This window comes from Haliotis rufescens, unplaced genomic scaffold (genome assembly GCF_023055435.1).
Source record: "Haliotis rufescens isolate VD_foot unplaced genomic scaffold, xgHalRufe1.0.p SCAF_15, whole genome shotgun sequence".
Classification (NCBI taxonomy): domain Eukaryota; kingdom Metazoa; phylum Mollusca; class Gastropoda; order Lepetellida; family Haliotidae; genus Haliotis; species Haliotis rufescens.
In genome coordinates, this window is record NW_025963835.1 from 642,501 (window position 1) to 653,317 (window position 10,817).

Genomic DNA, 10,817 nt, shown 5'->3' on the forward strand with positions numbered 1-10,817 from the left:
TATAACAGGGATTGCATCAAAGCTTATTGATTTAAGCTTCTATTTTAAAAATTATATAAACCTCCTCCGACCGACCGTTATAAAGACACTAAGCCCACCTCCCATACTCCATCAAAATCTAAAGGGGCGGTCGGGTAGCCTAGTGGTTAAAGCGTTAGCTCGTCACGCCGAAGACCCGGGTTCGATTCCCGACATGGGTACAATGTGTGAAGCCCATTTCCGGTGTCCCCCGCCGTGATATTGCTGGATAATATTGCCAAAAGCGGCGTAAAACCATACTCACTCACTCAAAATCTAAAATGGTCGGTTTCTTAGCGATGGTTGCCTCTCCTGGGCCGTTCAATTATGCGATCGTAGCGCTAAGATGGTATCAGCAAAACGTTAACTCAGAAACCATTTACTCGGTATATGGTATCTGGTTAACACAGGCTTACGATAGTCGTAGCGCTGAGATCACTTAGTAGAATGGAACCCTGGTGGATTTAGGGTTAATACGATATCGGTGGGGTTGTAGTGTTATCTGTGTTGTGGGAATTAGTTTTCTGAGGAGTCTCTTTAAACAGCGCCTGCTGTACGAGCGTGATGAGACATGAGCGGGTCCAATAAAACACGTGTTTTGCTTGTTTAATACAGTGATTACATTGAATCTCTATCTGCTGTAATATATCTTTCACGGGCTTCTGAATATGCGGTAGTGTTCCGCCCTTGTTATTTGATATTAAATGCAGGGGGTATAGGTTGGTAATATACATAATTCATCGACCAGAACTAAACACACGCCGAAAACCGTTAAATATCAGTATGGTTTAATCTGTTCTTTTGATCTTTAACAACTTGACAATCTAAATATATCCTTCGTATTCATAATGTCAAAATATCATGTCTGGTCTGTATATATCTATATCATATGATTGGACATACAAAATATAAGAATTCTTTTTACCAATGTATTTACAAAAGGGCTGAATTCGTTCGTGTTTCAAGTCCCAGGTGTGATATGTGAGTGAGTGTGAGTGAGTTGGGTTTAACGCAGCTTTTAACAGTATTCCAGTTATATCGCGGCGTGTCAGCTTAATGTGGGAGGAAACTTCGGTGAAACCCACGAGCACGGGTATGGTGCTGACAAACCTAGAAACATAATCGGGGCGAACCGGGATTCGAACCCACAATCATAGGTCTCTGGCGTGCCCAAGGGACGCAACACTGCACAGCGAATCGCGGCGCCTTAGACGACTGGGCCACCCGTGCCCCCTGGTGAGATATGTAAGCATCTGTAACGTGACTGAACATGAGGTATTTGCAATACCTAGAACTTCAAGCAAGGGTTCAATATATAGTGGGTCTTAAGATCCTGGATAGAATACGTCTTCTAGGACCACCATTGTACAGTCAATTGAACGTGTGGTCAGGTTCGCTGACGTGTACCCCGACGGTATTGGTGAGGTGAAGCGCGTGCTTGCGTATGTGTGTGTGTGTGTGTGTGTTTTTACTAGTCCGAACTGATGCCGATTTTATAGTGCTAGCCCACTGAGATACCATGCCGCAGTTTAACATACCCGGTAGATACCCCATTCAGACTCCGTAGTGACTCCGATGCGACAAGTCCTTGTTTTTGCCCCTTAATGCCGAGCGCCAGACAGGGTAACAACAGGTATAGACACTCTACCACTAGACCACGGAGGCAAATAATCGGAATCACTGGATTGTCTAGTCCAGACACGATTATATGTAGGTCGCCGTCATGGAGCTGGATGAAAGTAGAGGAAACAAAGAACACGATGACGGAAATACCGCATGTCATACACACATCAACGGCGATACCATAGCGTATGCTAAATGGGAGCCAATTGGTTGTCAAGGAGATTTGATTGAAATCGTTAAAATCGATCAAAACACAATTGCTATCCAGCTCAATTTGTTGATGTTGATGAAGTCAGTTCATTACACATAAACCCTGTCTCTATTTCACCCAGGTCAATAATTACACAACTAGACCTCCACCGGAAATGTGAGCGTTGTCGCAGCCTTGTGGTTAAAGCGTTCGCCCGTCACACTTGATGTATTGGGATACGATGACATGCATCTACCAAGTCAGCGAGTCTGGCAACTCGATCCCGGCAAGCATGGGTTGCTGAAGACCAGTTTTAACGCGGATCTTAACGGGTCCTTCATCAGGTGAATAGCAGGGTGGGGATACATGTTATATACACACATACAGATGGAGCTAGTTATTATCAGATACATATATCTGTATCTAGATATATATATCCATGGTGGAGCCAGTTGTGATAAGATTGCCGTTATTCAGTTCAGTGAGTGAGTGAGTATGGTTTTACGCCGCTTTAAGCAATATTCCAGCAATATCACGGCGGGGGGACACCAGGAAAGGGCTTCACACATTGTACCCATGTCGGGAATCGAACCCGGGTCTTCGGCGTGACGAGCGAACGGTTTAACCACTAGGATACCCGACCGCCCCTTTATTCAGTTAAGAAGGTGATGTGAGGTGAAATGGGGTTTAACGTGCATGCCCGTGTATGCGTGTGTGTGGCTGTGTGTACTAGTCCTGACTTCGAGCAGACCAGAAAGCCCCCGAGCGCCGCCAGACAGGGTAACAACAAGTACCATCATTAAACGTATTTTGGTATGACGCGGCCGGGGATCGAACCCCGACCTTCCGCTCTCCGGGCGGACGCTCTACCACTAGACCACGGAGGCGGTCTCAGCTAAGAAGGACTTTATGGACATTATAGGAGAGTGGGTACAAGGTAATGTATGCGAGTTATTTAGGCATTTATTAGACGTTCGGTGTAAACATGACATGGAGTATTGTTATGGATAAAGCATCTTTATTGTGCATAAACGTTTGTTGTTAAACATGCAATTGTCCAAAAGAACAAAGTCTAATTTATATTCGCATGAACACAGCTATGAACATCATGACAATTTCTAAACATTCGCTCATTTCACAAATGACCCTTGTCATACCTTGTCCTGGGCTAAACCAAATTAAGTATTTGCCAGGATTATGCTCTATACTCACACCTGAAGATTTGATGAAGAATTTTTTTAGATGAGGGCAACACCAATTAACCTGTTACTGGACGCCCTGAACCATGAGGGAGGATTAGTCATCCACATATTCGTTTATTTGAATCTGTATACTTCCACAAACAAGACAGTGATGTTTTCCACGTAACGAGTGATGATGTAGGACGCATTTCGACTACCATTGTGGGTATCTGTTGTCCTAGATACCCTTACATATGCTTTTACTTTTTCTTCCATCTTTCACGTTTCTTTAATAACTCGACAATTTGTTCTCTATAAGAAGGGTCATTGCACTGTACAGAAAATAGAATTAAAGACAGTAAAATATTGTCGAATTTTGACCTGAATGACAACTATGGCTTTGATAACAAATCGACATATTTGAAGTTTTTTGAAAAATATCGGATTCTGGGTCACTTTGGACTCTCTGATAAAAAAAATTATGTTGATCCATAACATACACGTGCTTTCATCTTAAGTACAGAATCTCGGTAACGTTCCCCACTTCGGCCTCTAGAATCAGAATTTTCGAAACGTGGTGGTAAAAAAACGAAGCCGAATCCTTTTAGAAAGCTGACATCTCATTGGCTTAAGAATCCACGTATCCTTCATTATGATTGGGCGGCCAACGTTCGCTCAGGGTTCACTTGACACAAACTTCTGTGGAGGTGTCTGATTTTAATGAGATCGAGAGGCTTATTACTCACGAGCACAGGTATGGCGCCGACAAATCAGGGACCATAACGAGGGAGAAGCAGTTTCTGGTACGCCTAAGGGACACAACTCTGTACAGCGAATTGTCATGGCTTAGGATATTGGGCCACCAGTACCTTCTCGAAATAGGTGATGACGTAACATTTCCCAGTATATCTTTAAAATATCTCTATAAGATGAAGTGAAAAAAACAACAGATTTGAAAACTTACTTTGAAAAAGAACCAATGTACGATGGGTGATTGATAAGAGAGTGTTGACCTAAAGAGATTAAATTGATTTTTCAACGTAAACCCCTTCCATATTGATACACGCTGCCAACGATGTTGGAGGGATTTTATTCCAGTTTCGCGGATATCTTCTCTTGGATGCCCAAAAGGTTCTCCACAGCTGCTATGAAGTCATCGTTCGACTCGAAATGTGTCACGGCCGGAGGGTTCTTCAAGTTTGGGACGGAGCCAGATCAGGAGAATACTATTGGTACTAAAGGAGTTCAAAGCCACATTCGTGGATTGTAGCCACGGAATTTATTTGTGCACTGGCGCATTTTCCTGATAGAACAGTAATCTTTTCTCAGCCTCCCACGTCTCTTAGCGATAATTTCATCCCGTTATACCCTCAAAAGTGCAGCGTAATATGCTCTGTGTATTGTCTGGCCTTTTTTAAGATAGTCCACCATGATGACACCATCGGCATCCCAGAACACTGAGGCCATAACCTTTCCAGCTGATGGGACAGTCTTTGCCTTCTTTGGTGGCTGTGCCTTCTTTGGAAGATAGTTCACCATGATGACACCATCGGCATCCCAGAACACTGAGGCCATAACCTTTTCCAGCTGATGGGACAGTCTTTGCCTTTTTTGGTGGCTGTGCTGTCAAATGCTTCCACTGTTTCGATTATGGACTCAGGCTTGAAACGGGGTACCCACTCTGAGGTTTCATCCATAGTCACAAATCTTTGCAAGAACCGTTCTGGATCAGCTTCAAACAGAGCTAGATTATCACGAGACATGTGGTGCCTTGTGCGTTTTTTTTTATCAGATGTCAGAACCCAAAGAGTTGATACTTTCTTCATTGCCAAAGTTCCTGTTATAATGGAATGTACACTCTCCTGGAAAATGCCTACTGAACTAGAAATCTGACGCTGTCTGGAGTTGCTGACGCTACAGGCCTTCCGGGACTGGTGTTGTCTTCAAGGGGCTTGCCTGTCTCTTTATGAAATCATAGCAAGGGGCATCCTTCCCTAGTGTTGTACTCATAGCTTCATGGATGGCGTGTTTTAGCAAGTTACTGCACATTCCTCAAGTTTGTCCATTTCCCTAAGGTCCCAGAACCCTGTTATTTTCACAGCGAAAACAATTGAGTTTTTATATGTCTCTATGTCATCATGTAATGTTCGTAAAGAGGATTTCACTATTACGCAATTCCTAGGCTTTGAACTTATCAATCAACGCCCGTTAGAATAGAAATTGTACACATGGTTAACAGTAAGTAACTGCACCTAAGCATTGTCAATGTATATGAAAATTAAGGAGTAAGATGTTATAGATGCATATACATTAAGCAGTAAATATATATAACCGTACATAAACACACAAAAATATCATGTTTCAACTGCAAAAACAAAAAATATTCTTGAAACTACGAGAACGCTGTTGGAAGCGAAAGAATACACACCAGTCAAGAAACAAAAATGGCACTTTGCGAAAAACAGAGTCTCGATTGACGAGTTAAATGAGAAATTTGCAGTTTATAACGAAACATTTTCGAGAAAATAACAAACGCCCAGAAGCGATATTAACGCCATAATTGACCATCATTTTGCCTTGTCAATGTGGAATTGTTGTTAAAAAGACGTGTACGGGCCAGACACTTACGATAAAGGGAGACAATTTACAGGGAGGCAACTCTTGTATGACAATAGTTCCGTCAAAGTGTTATGTTCACAGCAGTGAAATATCAAGTGTTATGTTCACTGCAGTGAAATATTAAGTGTTATGTTCACTGCAATGAAAAAATCACTTTTCTGAAGTTCGGAAACCTCAGTCTTTAACACTGAAGTATATAATAAAACTGTATATTAGCATGTAGATACTATACCTGAACATATGCGGTTTAAAAAATACTAGAACCATACATACGCATGAAGCATTAAGAGGTCATAAACGTACATAGGCATACATGTGTTACAACTATATATAAACATAAAGTAATAAAAAATTATACTTGTACAGAAGCATTACGATATCATCATTGTACATACGATTAAATAGTTTAGATGATGAATATATGAATAAACATAGGCATGGAGAAACTAAAACTGTACATAAGCACGGAGAAAACTAAAACTGTACATAAGCATGTAGAAACTAAAACTGTACATAAGCACGGAGAAACTAAAACTGAACATAAGCATGGAGAAACTAAAACTGTTCATAAGCATGAGAAACTTAAACTGTACAAAAGCATGGAGAAACTAAAGCTGTTCATAAGCACGGAGAAACTCAAACTGTACATAAGCATGGAGAAACTAAAACTGTACATAAGCATGAGAAACTAAAACTGTACATAAGCATAGAGAAACTAAAACTGTACATAAACATGGAGAAGAAACTAAAACTGTACAAAAGGATGGAGAAACTCAAACTGTACATAAGCATGAGAAACTTAAACTGTACAAAAGCATGGAGAAACTAAAACTGTACAAAAGCACGGAGAAACTAAAACTGTACATACGCATGAGAAACAAACTGTACATAAGCATGGAGAAGCTAAAACTGTAGATAAGCATGGAGAAACTAAAACTGAACATAAGCATGGAGAAACTCAAGCTGTACATAAGCACGGAGAAACTCAAACTGTACATAAGCATGCAGAAACTAAAACAGTACATAATCATGAGAAACTAAAACTGTACATAAGCATTGAGAAACTAAAACTGTACATAAGCATGGAGAAGAAACTAAAACTGTACATAAGCATGGAGAAACTAAAACTGTACATAATCATGAGAAACTAAAACTGTACATAATCATGGAGAAACTAAAACTGTACATAACATGGAGAAACTAAAATTGTATATAAGCATTAAGCGTTAAGATGATATGGATGTACATGTAGTATCTACACAAAAAGACACAATTATACAAGCAATGACTATATGCATATATCATCTATACAAAAAGACACAATTATACAAGCAATGAACATATGCATATGTAGTACTAGTATCTACACAAGAAGACACAATTATACAAGCAATGAATATATGCATATGTAGTATCTACACAAGAAGACACAATTATACAAGCAATGAATATATGCATATGTCATCTACACAAGAAGACACAATTATACAAGCAATGAATATATGCATATGTCATCTACACAAGAAGACACAATTATACAAGCAATGAATATATGCATATGTAGTATCTACACAAGAAGACACAATTATACAAGCAATGAATATATGCATATGTCATCTACACAAGAAGACACAATTATACAAGCAATGAATATATGCATATGTCATCTACACAAAAAGACACAATTATACAAGCAATGAACATATGCATATGTAGTATCTACACAAGAAGACACAATTATACAAGCAATGAATATATGCATATGTCATCTACACAAGAAGACACAATTATACAAGCAATGAATATATGCATATGTCATCTACACAAGAAGACACAATTATACAAGCAATGAACACATGCATGTAGTATCTACACAAAAAGACACAATTATACAAGCAATGAATATATGCATATGTCATCTACACAAGAAGACACAATTATACAAGCAATGAATATATGCATATGTCATCTACACAAGAAGACACAATTATACAAGCAATGAATATATGCATATGTCATCTTCACAAGAAGACACAATTATACAAGCAATGAATATATGCATATGTCATCTACACAAGAAGACACAATTATACAAGCAATGAACACATGCATGTAGTATCTACACAAAAAGACACAATTATACAAGCAATGAATATATGCATATGTCATCTACACAAGAAGACACAATTATACAAGCAATGAATATATGCATATATCATCTACACAAACAAAAAGTAGCTTGCCTCTGTAAAAGGGTACGGTAAACGAAAACGACAAAACACGAGGCGACCGGAAAGCACATTTACATAAACTGTTATTAATGGTGCACAATATACGACACTCTCATTGTGGCCCATGGGACCAGAACAGCTACATGTTATCACATGCAAACGCTAGTCAAACTGGCAAAGCGCAGATTCCGTTGTAGAGGTGCTATGCTAATCGTTAGGTTGCTGTACGGGAGTGGTAACGTCTGACCTGATAACTGATATAAGTGGCGAGCTGAAATGGGGTTTCAAGTCTCGTTTAAGATTATTTCACTCATACAGCGATTTGCATGTACATGTGTGTGTGGAGGGGTTCTTGTACTGGTCTGGACCAATGTCGGTTTTATGGTTCCAGTCCACTCAGATAACATGCCACAGTGTAACATTGGTACTCCAGTCAGACACATTATACTGACTTCAAACCAATGAGTCCTTGCCTTATCACCTTAATACCGAGCGCCAAGCAGGGTACCATCTTTTAACGTCTTTTAACGGGAACACCTGTTATCATCACTATTTGATAGTGATTCATGAACACATGCTCGTGATGTAGTCGAAATCGTACAATGAACTCTGCTTTAAGTAGATATTTCTAATAATTACAAAAATGTTTTTTGTTAATTTTAATATGACACTATCAGGGGATTTAACCACCGACCTTCCGCTCTCGGGGCAGACGCTGGATATATTAGATCGCTACTCTGTCCACCCGAATGACTATCTGCATCCTCGATTAACCAGTGTATTGTACATGACTTGTCAATTCTATTTTATGAGATGGCAATGTGGTTGTTAACCTTCTAGCGCCTAAGAGGTAGCGTGGGGTGTAAACTCCCCAGGGAGCTGAGAATGATTATTGAATGAACCGGGGCAATAATAGCTTTTTGAGCATGCCTCTGTGTGGTGTGGAAATATGCGCAATATATATTACATATCATCATCATCATCATCATCATCATCATCATCATCATTAGCAATAACCTAGGCCCATTTGCCACCACAGCTTCGTTTTCGTGACGTCAATATCTTCATGTGTCCTGTCACTAGCCTAGCAATCACTCAGTTTGGTTTTAACGTTTTCTCGGCACGCAGTAGGCCTGGGTTCGATTCTCAACATAGGCAAAACGTGTGAGGCACATTTCTGGAGTTCTCCGTCGTGATATTGCTGGAGTATTGTTTAACATATCGAGACAATCAAAGTGATGTCTACCAATGTGCACATCTCCTCGATACTATTTTTATAAATTGCGACATGTGTTCCTATGTTAGCACAAATCAGATACAGTGCAAAAGAAACCCAATGTGTCTCCTTTGTCAATTGACTTTGTTCGGAATTTTCCTCAGTGAATGAAGAGGAGTGAGTATGGTATACCAATATTTTATCACCAGAAATGGGACAGCCAAAATGTTGAGAATCGAACTCGGGCCTTCGGCGTGACGAGCGAACACTTTACCAACTAGGCAACCCACCGTCGCTGGTAGCGTAAATACAAACCTCCTAAGGTCTAACCTGCATCTTGAGTCACACAGCTGAAACTACATAAGAAAGAGTTCAACCGAGCTGGCCTTGATTGCCACCAACACGACCTTGAACCCTTGACATGACCTTCCAATACGGAATAGTCGGACTATTCTAGCAAAAGTAGGTCCCTTCAGAATGATGTACTCTAACTTATTGATTTGGGTTAGTGCACAAGAGTGCTTTTCCATGTAACAGGAAGGCCACTTACTCAACATAAACAGCAGGTCAATTAGGTTGAGGGTGCTCCTGAGGACGTCACACTTTCGCGGACATGTAATGAATCGAGCTGCAAATTCGATTGTAAATATCACCGCCAGACCTAGATCGATGTAAGCCAAAATGACAAAAGGTCTAGTGGCGAAATAGTTCGCCTCTCCCTTTGTCATATTAAAAGGTACTGCTGACAATGTTACGTTAATAATCAATGTGATTAATTAATAAGGATTCTTATAATGCGCTAACATTCACTCAATAAAGCACGCTCAAAGTGCTGACAACACACATACATATGTATACAAGAGTTAAATGGCTGAGTTAACAAACAAAAATGTTTTAGTCTTGACAAGTGATGGGGCTGTTCTGAAATCATTGGAAGATCATTCCATCTTTTTTGTAGCGGATGCTTGAAAAGTTCGGGCACCAAAAGATTTTAGTTTCCATGTGTGAGTGACCAGCTGAAGTTTGTCACCAGAACGCAAGTTCCTAAATGCGTGGTACACATGGACAAGGTCGTTGACATTAGATGGAGGTGTTCTATTTGCACACTTGTGCGTAAGGGTTAGCAACTTGAAGTCAACTCTCTTAGCAATAGGCACCCAATGTAATGATCGTAACACTGGGGATATGTGTGTTCTTACAGGTGACTTTGTTACAATCCTTGCCGCAAGGATTTGCGATGTTGCATTTGGTTAACATGTCAACATCTCGTTCCCTGGAGGATGACCTTGAACCCTTGACATGACCTTCCAATACGGAATAGTCGGACTATTCTGGTAAAGGTTAGTCCCTTCAGAATTACGTACACTAACATATTGGTTTGGGTTAGCACACAAGAATACCTTTCCATGTAACAGGAAGGCCACTTACTCAACAGAAACAGCAGGTCAATTAGGTTGAGGGTGCTCCTGAGGACGTCACACTTTCGCGGACATGTAATGAATCGAGCTGCAAATTCGATTGTAAATATCACCGCCAGACCTAGATCGATGTAAGACAAAATGACAAAAGGTCTAGTGGCGAAAAAGTTCGCCTCTCCCTTCGATATAGGAAAAGGTACTAAAAATGTTCCGTTATTCATCACTGTGATGTTGCATTTGGCTAACATGTCAACATCTCGTTCCCTGAAGGATTCCGTGCTTTCGAACAGAAACACCATGGTCGAGATGCATATGTGTGTG